The following is an 11,734-nucleotide window of genomic DNA, read 5'->3' on the forward strand; positions in this document are numbered from 1 at the left end:
AGTGACAGAACCTGGCCACAGAACCTGGATAGAACACGGCAAGAGAACCTGACTAGAATCTGGTGACTGAACCTGGCTGGAGAACCTAGCAAGAGAACATGGACACAGAACCTGGCTGAAGAACCCAGCTACAGAACCTGGCGACCGAACCTGGCTGGAGAACCTAGTGAGAGAACATGGCTACAGAACCTGGCTGGAGAACCTGGAGAACGTGGCTGGAGAACCTAGCAAGAGAACATGGACACAGAACTTGGCTAGAGATTGTGGCTAGAGATCCTGGCAAGGCTGCTGATCAACTGAACGCTGTCTCCGTGTCATTCCTTCTTCGCCGACTCCGTCCACACCTTTGGGGACCCCTGGACCTGCTGGGGTCGGACCCCAGCAGTTTGATGTAGTTCCATTAGTTTATTTTTTTCCTGTTTCTCTTGCCCTAGGATATGTGTTGGAGTTTTTGCAATTCCTATTAGAATTTTCCCATTTCTCTTGCCCTAGGACATGTATCCGTTTCTTTAAAATTCCTATTAAATACTAATTGGAAAGAAACCAAATATTATAGGGATTGCAAAGAAAATACTACTATGTGTGATGTCTGAGATTTTGCTGTCTATGTTGACTCTAGGATATTTATGGTTTTGGGACTTACATTGAAGTCTTTCATTCATTTTGAGTTTATTCTTGTGCATGGTGTAAGTGTGGTCTAGTTTCTTTTTCTTTTTTTTTTTTTGCATGTATCTGCCCAATTTCCCCAACACCATTTATTGAAGAGACTATCTTTACTCCATTGTATCCTCTTGCCTCCTTTGTCAAAACTAATTGACCATAATGGCGTTGGTTGATTTCTGGGGTCTGTTTTGTTCCATTGGTCTATATGCCTGTTCTTGTGCCAGTAACAGGCTGTTTCAATTACAGTGGCTTTGTAGTTTGATATCCAGTATTGTAATACCTACAACTCTCTCCTTCTTTCTCAAGATTGCTGCAGCTATTCAGGGTCTTTTTTTTGGTTCCATATACATTTCTGGAATATTTGTATTCGATCTGTGAAATATGCCATTGGTATTTTAACAGAGATTGTATGGAATCTATAAATTGCTTTGGGTAGTATGGATATTTTAATGATGTTGTTTCAGTCCATGAACATGGTATATGTTCCACTTGTTTGTATCTTCCTCTATTTTTCTTTTTTCTCAATGCTCTATAGTTTTCTGAACATAGGTATTTACCTCCTTGGTTAAGTTTATTCCTGGGTATCTTTTTTTTTTTTTAAATATATTTTATTGATTTTTCACAGAGAGGAAGGGAGAGAGATAGAGAGTTAGAAACATCGATGAGAGAGAAACATCCATCAGCTGCCTCCTGCACATCTCCCACTGGGGATGTGCCCGCAACCCAGGTACATGCCCTTGACCGGAATCAAACCTGGGACCTTTCAGTCCACAGGCCGATGCTCTATCCACTGAGCCAAACCGGTTTCGGCTATTCCTGGGTATCTTATTTATTTTTTGTTGCAATGGTAAATGGGATTGTTTAGTTTCTCTTTCCAAGAGTTCATTAGTGGTGTATAAAAATGCTATCAATTTCTGGATGTTAATTTGCCAAATTCATTTATTAAATCTAGCTTTTTTGTGGAGTCTTTTAGGTTTTTCTATGTACAATATCATGTCATCCATGAATAATGAGTTTTACTTCCTCCTTTCCAATCTGGATGCCTTTTATTTTTTCTTCTTGTCTGGTCGCTGTGACTAGGACTTCCAGCACTATGTTGAATAAGAGTGGTGAATGCCAACATTCCTGTTCTTAAGGGGAACGTTTTAGTTTTTGGTCATTGAGTATGATGTTGTCTGTAGGTGTGTCATATATGGCCTTTATTATGTGTAGGTATTATCCTTGTATTCTCACTTTGCTGAGAATTTTTATCAAAAATGGGTGCTGGATTTTGTCGAAAACCTTTTTTATATCTATTAGAGGCCTGATTCATGAAATTCGTGCAAGACTAGGCTTTCCTTCCCTCCGGCTGCTGGCAGGCACCCGCGACCTAGGCTTTCCTCGCAGCCCTGGCTTCATCTAGAAGGTCATCTGGAAGAATGTCTGGTCTAATTAGCATATTACACTTTTATTATTACAGGTATATTAATTTTGTTTCAATTTGTTTATATGATGTATCACATTTATTGATTTGTGAATGTTGTACCAGTCTTGCTTCCCTGGGATAAATTCCACTTGGTCATGGTGAATAATGTTTTTATATATTGCTGGATCCATTTTGCTCGTATTTTGTTGATGATTTTGGCATCTATGTTCATCAGGGATATGAGCCTGTAATTTTCTTTCTTTGTAGTATCTTTATCTGGTTTTGGAATGAGGAAATGCTGGCCTTTTAAAAAGAGCTTGGAAGTGTTCTTTCCTCTTGATTTTTTTTCAGAATAGTTTGAGAATAGGTGTTAGTTCTTCTTTGAATGTTTGGAAAAATTCCCCTGTGAAGCCATCAGGTCGAGGACTTTGGTTTTTGGGAGGTTTTATTTTATTATTGCTTCAATTTCAATAGAGGTTATTGGTCTATTCACGATTTCAGATTCTTCCTGATGCAGTTTTGGAAGATTTTATATTTCTAGGAATTTGTTAATTTGTCCCAGGTGTAAGTGTGTTTGCCAGTAAAGAGCCTATGCTTCTAAAAGTTATGGAGTATGTTTGCCTATGTAGAGAATGCTACTTGCTTACTTTTTAGCTTTTACTCCCTACCTTATCCCTCCAGTATTTGGCAGTTCTTAATGAGTCACAGCAATATGTTTCTTTCCATAAATTCAATAAGACCAGTCTTCACTTTTAGTTTTATTAACCAAGACTGTGACTACAATGCCATGTCTAAGGAAGTCAGGCATGGATGCTGGATATCACCAGAAAGCCTTAAGGAATTGATATTGACTTCCAGAGCCAATTAAAGCCCACTGCAGAAATGATCTGATACCTTGCTTGGTCACATGATTCATAGCAGTCTTTTCAGGTGAGAAATGATGGTTGCTTTCCTGAAAGATTGCAAGGAAGGTACCTGACAACATTGTGGGAACCTGAAGGACTTGAGGAACTGACCCAAACCTACAGGTATTGTAGGCAGAGCCTGATGGCAATGAACTGCTCACTGAAACTCAATCTCAAGACTCCATGTAAAAATTCCAACAAAGCAAATTTGAAAGAGCCTGTGTAATATATTTAATCAGTTGCTATTTTTGTTCTGTTTATGCAAATAATCAGCCAAATTAAAATCGGACTACATATACACAAAAAGTCAACTTTTTAAACCAAGTTCTACATATGAAGAGCATGAAAGATGACACAGTCTCAACTATAAAGGCAGATGAGTTAAACTGCTCTATTCAATTAATTTTAAAGCCCTTCTGACAAGTCAAAATTATTAATTTCATTTTCTTTTATCAATCATCACTACTACATATTAGCTGTTTTGTTGGTTTTGACTCTCATATATACTACATTAAGTGCTTTTTTTCCTGGAAATTAAACCAAATCTCAGTTTCTCTGTGTTCCAGTTCTATCAAACCTATTATTTGCTGAGATATTCCAACTCACCAAAATCTTCTCAGAGGGAACTAAAATCACCTTTTAAACAGAGTTTAGCTACTGATTAAATTAATTATTGTTGAAATAAAAAATGAATTTCACTATACACCCTTCAGATGCAGAGATATGGTAATAATTCTCAGCAATATTTAAATATTTAAGAAAATTATGTAACAATAAAAATCACTACTTTATTTCAGGACTGGCTTACACTAAACTTAGCTAGCAATTAGCTCCCCCCCCCATTTTTTTATTTGCTTTAGTGAAAATACATAGTAAATAGCACAACATAGGGGAGGGTTCGGGGGCGGGAGGTAGGGGGGTAAGAGATCAACCAAAGGACTTGTATGCATGCATATAAGCATTATTTACAGAATTGTCCAATTTGCATATAATAAACACTGGGAATTACGGCAGGAATTAACGTAGCCAATCTCTTGATGTCTATAAATCACGTGCTCTTTCTCAAGATTGATATTTGTACACATACCATGCAAACAGATCCAAAAAGTTTTATGAAATGGTTTTGAACATTGGTAATCAAAGACCTAAATAATAACATATGTTGACATTGCCTAATATTTGACTTTTGAACAACATGGGTTTGAACTGAGCAGGTCCACTTATATGTGGGTTCTTTTCAATAAATACAAAGAGTCGGTTTTTAGTATCCCTGGGTTTTGCATCTGCAGATATAATAAACTGCAGATGGAAAACAGTATTTTCCATCTGTGGTTGGGAATCTTCAGATGCAGAGGGCTGACTATTTGCATTGTTCCACACCATTTTATATAAGGAACTTGAGCATCTGAGGATTTTGGTATCCTGGAACCAGCCCTCCTTTCATCCCCCGCAGAAATACCAAAGGATGACTAAGTTTTGGGAAGTCAAAAGTTTTATTTGAATTTCCAAATGCATGGGGATTGGCACCCCTAATGTCTGTGTTGTTCACATGTCAACTGTACAAAATATAGATTTTATAAAACCAAAATACTCCAGAGGTTAAGTAGGCAGTACACTTTTTAAAAAGATTAAAGAGATTCACATCCTAGATAATAAAAGGCTAATATGCAAATCTACCGAATGGCAGAATGATAGTTTGCTATGATGCCCACTGACCACCAAGGGGCAGACACTCAATGCAGGAGCTGCCCCCTGGTGGTCATTGCACTCCCACAAGGGGAGTGCTGCTCAGTCAGAAGCTGGGCTCAAGGCTAGCAAGTGCAGTGGTGGTGGCAGGAGCCTCTCCCGCCTCCACAGCAGCACTAAGGATGTCCAACTGCCAGCTTAGGCCTGTTCCCCTAGGTGCTGTCAGTTGCACATCCCCTGAGGACTCCCGGACTGCGAGAAAGTGCACTGAGCCTCTAGTAGTCAAATAAGATAACTTATCACCATCCATATAGCAGTATGCACTATTCATACACACAGAAAAAGGTACCTGAATCAGCATTTGTAACTGTAGATGGTGCTTCAAGTGTTTGCTTCAAATTGGGCAGGATAGTTATTCCTGATTTTTGATCTGTCTTTTTAGTCCTTGATAAGATGTTTCATCATTTATAGCATAAACTTTTTAGTTTTCTTTCTCAAAGTGGATATTAAACCTATATTCGTCTAAAGTACAGAAGTATGCTTAATAATGACTGGATGGCTTCCATTATTAACTGAACTTGTACATAAAGAACTCTCTTTCTGGGAGAAAATAGTACTTATTTCCAATCTACTTTCAGAGGCTTCAGGTTCTTTTTAAAAGTTTGGATCAGTCATGTTATTTGAGAAAACTGCACTCGGTGTCTCTTCAGGCGATTCTCTTATCCTGACTCGAGACTTTTTGATACCTGAAGAGGAGAAGCTATTAGGGAAGTTTCAGATACTGTGTGTTTTACCACAAGAGTGGAATCTTCATGCAATTCAAGACACTGCCCTTTATGTTTCTTACTTACCACTGTTTCCTCCTTTAATACCTTCTGTCTTTGGTATATTTCAATTTGTGGCAAAGAATTTTCTAAAGTAATAAAGTTAGTACGTGATTTCTCTGTGCCTATGAGGTCTTTTTCAGAATTATTTTGGTCACAAGAAGAATTATGCAGTATTTTCCCCATCTGCGTTCCATTTACACCTGAGAGTTAGCTGAGGCCATTTGAAGGCTGGAGACTATGCAACTTCCTCAGAGATTCTGTCACTTCCATTCCTGTAGGGCTTCTAACTCATTATTTTTGCCTTAATTTCTATGATGACATTCTCCATACTATTTTCAGCTACACCCAACCACCTGCATATCCTGAAAGAATGGTTTCTCTCAGCCTGGGCCTTTGTACAGACTGCTTCTTTATTTATTTCTCTTGACCTGAAACATCCTCTTTCAGGCTCCCATTTTGAAACTATGTCCTCCAGAAAACTTTATTTATCCCTAAAGTGAGACTACTAAGTGTACCAGTTAATAATGCAGATTTTTTTCAATAAATGGAGTTACACATATGTTGATATATATGTGACTTGATATGTATGCTATTTTGTTGTATTGGCCGCAAGCTTCAAAACTTCGTATGTCAAATTTGCTGACGGTGTTAACATCATAGATATTTTTATGCTTAAAAATGTCAAATTTCATGCCAAAAAAAGCATTTGCAAGAAGTTTTAATTCATTACTTTATTTTGAAGAAAAGTGCTCCTAAATACTTTGGGAAGCTTATGGTGAACATGCTCCATCTCAAGATACTTGTGAACGCTGGTTTAAACCCTTTAAAAGTGATGATTTCGATGTGAAAGACAAAGCACGTCCAGGTCAACTCAAAAAATTTGAAAACCAACAACTACAAGCATTATTGGATGAAGATGCGTGTCATACTCAAAAACAACTTGCAGAAAGATTAAATGTTGCTCAGCAAACAATTTACGATCTGATTACAATCAATGGGAAACATCTTAAAGGTAGGAAAATGGGTGCCACACCAATTGAACGAAAGACAAATGGAAAAGCGAAAAGTCATCAGTCAAATGTTGCTTAAATGTTTTGCTTCATGATAACGCACCATCACACACTTCAAAACCAGTTAAAGACACCTTAAAAGATCTTGCCTGGGAAGTATTAACCCACCCGCTGTATTCATCAGACCTTGTTCCTTCAGATTACCACTTGTTCTGATTGATGGCACTCGCACTTTCTTAGCAGCACTTCAAAACATATGAACAAGTGGAAAATTGGGTCTCTGAATGGTTTGCCTCAAAACAAGAAAAGTTCTATTGGGATGGTATCCATAAATTACCTGAAAGATGGGGGAAATGTGTTGCTAGCGATGAACATTACTTTGAATGTTTCTCTTGAAATTACTGTGTTTTCTTTGATTACAAAATTCGCCATTATTAACCGGTACACCTAGTGAGTGCCCGCCTATGTGTTCCCTGCAGAGTTTATCATACACTGTTCCCGTTTCCCCCGTTAGACTATGAGTTCCCTGAGGTAGAGATCTTGTCTTACTTATCACAGCATCCTTAGCTAGCAACCACAATTATTGCCTGGTATGTTGTAGTCACTACACCAATACTAGCTGAGTGAATTAGCAAGGATTAGAAAAGTGGGTTAAAGATAGCAACACATAATACTTCCATTTCTGTTGACCACATCTACTTTCTCAGACAATACTACTCAGGCAGGGTTTCTGAAGCTGTATATGAGTCTATCAAATCCAATCTACAGTCTTTTAACATTCCTACTTTTTATATCACAAATTGGGCACTTGAAGCACTTACTTCTCTTAAAAGTTGCTTTTAAAAATAGTTGCTTTAACTGATCCCACAATCTCTAACCTAGAGAAGCTGTGGGGAAAATAAGCCATATCAGTGTTAATAAACTGGAAACTACTTGTAGTAGTATACACAAAACATTGCACTATATTCTCATTTTTCAAGTAACAGGGAGTAGGTATAATCACAAATAAGCCAAATGTGTAAGTTAAAAACCCCACTTCAACAAAATATCTGACGGCCTCCTCTTGTGAAACTGTTAAAGATGTTAAAAAGTAGCTAAACCGGTATTTTGAAATTTCACTTTTCCCATTCACTTAAAAAATATCCTACTCAGAAAAAAAAACCCACAAAAAACCGAACTTAAAAATAAACCAAACAATGAGATACTACTACATACTTATTAGAATGAAAATAGAAAACCCAGACAACACCAAATGCTGGTGAGGATGTGGAGCAAGGGGAACTCGCATTCACTGCTGATGGAAATGCAAAATAGTACAGCCACTTTGGAAGAGTTTGCAGTTTCTTACAGAACTCAATATAATTCTAACATAGGATCCAGTTAATTGTGCCTCTTGGAAAATACCCAAATGAGTTGAAAACTTAGGTCCACACAAAAAACCTGCACATGAATGTTTATATCAGCTTTATTAATAATTGCCAAGATTTGCAAGTGACTAAGATGCCCTTCAATTGGTGAATGGAAAAACAAACTGGTACATCCATACAAGAGAACATTATACAGTAAAAAGGAATGAGCTGTCAGGCCATGCAGACATAGATACATCTTCTATTGCCAAGTGAAAGAAGCCAATCTGAAAAGGCTACATACTATATGATCCCAATTATGCAGATGATACTCTGGAAAAAGCAAAACCATAGGCAGTAAGATTAGTGGTTGCCAAGGGTCCAGAGGGGTTGGGGGAGTGGGGTGGTGGTAAATTGGAGCACAGGGGATTTTTGAGGCAGTGAAACTGCTCTGTATGATACTGTACTGGCATACACAAGACATTCTACACTTGCAAAATTCATAGATCTGTACAACAAAACCCAACCGTAAAGAATAAAAGGAGAAAATGAGCCAGACAGGAATAAAATACGTGCCCAAATAAGCATTTCTCAGATAACCTGGGAGTCTCATAAATAAGCTGAGCGACGGTGAGATAAACTTGTATTTTATGCAAACAGGACTGCGGAGAAGCAGTTCCTCATGGAACTTCATGGATAATTCTTTTTAAAAACAATACATTAGATGTCAGAATAAAGTAGGTTAAAAAACAGCTAAGTCTTACATTTCAACACTGAATTTAGAGTAAACTTAAAAGAAAAATGTTTGAGACTAGTCAACTGAATTATTTATGCACTATAACCTTAAAAACATTAGCTCCGCTGCAGTGAGTCGAGTGACTATTAATTCATCTCTATCTTCCCCTGGTTAAGGATAGACCAATTCCAGATTACATGTAGGGAATAAATCACTGGCTCTAGGTGTATCTTTCAAGTTTTAGTAGATTCAGCATCACCTGGTTCAGGCTTTTCCCGACCACATTAAGACCCATGGCTGTTCCCTTCCTTATGCCCACAACATAATACTGTGACAAACACCAGTATATTTAGATGTTTTCTCCCATACTAGACTGACTAAGGCCATTTTATAAAGGAGCTTATAATCACAATAAGGACTCTGAATTTTATCATGAGGGCAAAAGGAAGGTAATCAAAGGTTTGAAGCAGGAAGTAGCATGATCAAATTTGCATGTGATTCTCTGTTTTACAACCTATCAAATTAATTCACTTTCTTTAGCCTGGAATTGGATGCCTGCCTCTAATCTGCTCTTTTCAGCCTTAGGCTGTTATTGGTCCCTGTCAGATTCAACACCCCAACTGATCTGAATTACTTGCTATTCTCTTAACTGCATATTCTTCCATGTTTTCCCCTCTGCCTAGAACACTATCACTCTGTTCCATTTTCGAGTTCCTGAATCTTACCCACCCTTCCAGGTTTAATTCAAATGAATCATTTCCTAATTCCCCCAATACTATTTATGTTCTTTCTTCTCAACTCTCATTGTACTTTTTGTACTTCTTTTGCCATGTACCACTTTCAACCTTAGACTATAATTTATCTGTTTTCTGTTAATTCCCTACTAGCGAATAATACTCTAAAGAAAGGGAGAGGATATTACTTAAATATTTAAATGACCAATATTTGATTGATTGGAAATATCTGGCCACAGGCTGGGGAACAGCTATCAAATCAAGAGATTTATGGTGAACTGATAAAAATAATCTTCTCTGTCCTCTGACAGCCTGCAGGAATATAGATTAATATAGTTAACATCAAGTCCTAGATTTTCCCCCCCATTTAAAAAAAATGTTTGTTTTTTTAATTCCAGAGAGGAAGGGAGAGGGAGAGAAACATGAATGATGAGAAAGAATCATTGATTGGCTGCCTCCTGTATGCCTCCCACTGGAGATCGAGCCTGCAACCTGGGCATGTGACCTGACTGGGTTTGGGGCGCGGTTACGGTGTTTCGGCCAGGTTCAAGCTTCGGACTAATGAAAGGACAGGGTCCTCTCATTGACACTGCAAGTCCCAGCTGGAGGGCAGGGCCCTCCCAGCACAATTATAGCCAGCGGCTGTGGTTGTAAGCTTGAACCTATGGTCCAAACATGTAGCCCCACATGCCTTGTGATAGAGTTTGGGTGCATGTAGTTAAGTGAGGTTTAAACTCATGAGAATGCTGTGGACACATGGTGTCTTAGTCATTTCTTAGCAGAGGATGGATAGCACCTCCCTGTGTTCACAAGGTCACCCTGGGATTTCTGACAGAACATCCTACTCTAAGATGGGAACTCAGAGGCTTTTCCTGGGGTGGGAGGGTCAGGATATGAGGACAAGTGGGGTGTTCAGGGCAGCACTGTTGACATGACAACAGGAGGGGATCACATCCAGGTCCCACAGCAGTGAACAGCTGGATCACCAGCCCTGATAACAGATCCCCCTCCTGGTATGCTGTGCAGCCCAGGGAGGCCCCAACCCCTGACCTGGAGGGGCCACAGGGATGTGGTCCTTGGGGCAGCAAAAGGCAAAACAACAGACTTGGTACCTTGAGCGCCATGTCCTTTTGGGAAAAGCATCCCTATTAATCATGATGATGTGTAAGAGTGGCAGAAGGTGTGTAAGGATTGTCAGGCCAACATGGACACTTGGAGATGGGCATTAAAAAGGGAAAGTCTGTAGAAAAATGCAAAAATACTATTGACTGAGCATGACGTGAAATGGAGCAAAGTCTCTCTTCTGATATTCCTAAGCCTTTGTGGGCAGTGACATTGCATCTCATCTGAAAGGGGCTGGACAGTGAGAGTGGGTTGTGGGGAGGATACGGGCCCCAGATTCCTTTGGGAATTGGACTCTAGGAGGGACCTAGGAGAGTAGCAGGGCAGCTTCTGGAACCCAGGGCTCCCTTTGACTACATGGACCCTGGAGTCTGGGTCATCTCAGCACCTGCACTCACCCTGCGGCCGTGCTGCACGCTGGAAGGTGTATGGGGCCACTGTGCCTCCTCCAGGGACATGGAGTTGAGGACTCCATCAGTCAGCTCCTCTCCATTCTCCTGTGCAGAAAGCCTCAGAGCCCTGTTTTGCTGGTTCTCTACCTATGTAATCCTCCACTCCAGACACACACACACAGTGTGATCTGCTGAGACCTCCACTGCTGAGGAAAAGCTGGGACAACCTGAGGGCTAGTATTCTCATCGGCAGAGATAAGGGACCCCTCTGGAAGCCCATCTCCACCTGCCTGCCCTGTCCTGGGGTCTGATCACAGCAGGACCTCTAGGTTCTCCACTGCCCTAAAAGCTGTTCCTGCCCAGGGTTCTCCCTTCAGGTCCCTCTTTCCAACACATGAAGGGGAGGGGATGTGGGCTGCACAGGAATGGTGCACAGAGGTGGCCTGGCCTGAATGGGTCTGACCCAGGGCACCTTGTGTTACCTGAGGCCAAATTCTAGAAAGTGGACAGATACGTCCGGGACGAGGGTTGAACCAATGTCTGCACCGTCTGAAAAAGCTCTTACTGCGGGGTCTCCAGAAGCAAGAGCACCAATCACTGGGAACACAGCAAGAGAACATCTTGCACTGGCAAATACCTCTTGGCAAGTGAGCTGCCTGGTGGGCTAGATGTGGTTGCCTGGTTATGGGGGTTGCAAGTCCTATTGGATAGTGACCTCATACCTGGGATTGTCATCCCTGAGTCCCCTCATCTCATGACAGCTATGCAAGTAGTCCTGTGGGCTGCTGTCTGCAGACCCCACTTGTCCATAGAACACCTTCCCTGTACACAGTGGCACCAGCACAGCCCTCTGCCCATCCCCCTAGAAGCTCTGGGTGCAGCCAGGGTCCCAGACTGGAGGAAACCGA

At 40.3% G+C, this 11,734-nt stretch overlaps 1 pseudogene; it reads right to left on the reverse strand.

Moving 5' to 3' along the window:
* Positions 1-11,734, reverse strand: part of LOC102769648 — a 23,032-nt pseudogene that overhangs the window by 8,273 nt on the left and 3,025 nt on the right.

This window comes from Myotis davidii, unplaced genomic scaffold (assembly GCF_000327345.1).
Source record: "Myotis davidii unplaced genomic scaffold, ASM32734v1 scaffold1787, whole genome shotgun sequence".
Classification (NCBI taxonomy): domain Eukaryota; kingdom Metazoa; phylum Chordata; class Mammalia; order Chiroptera; family Vespertilionidae; genus Myotis; species Myotis davidii.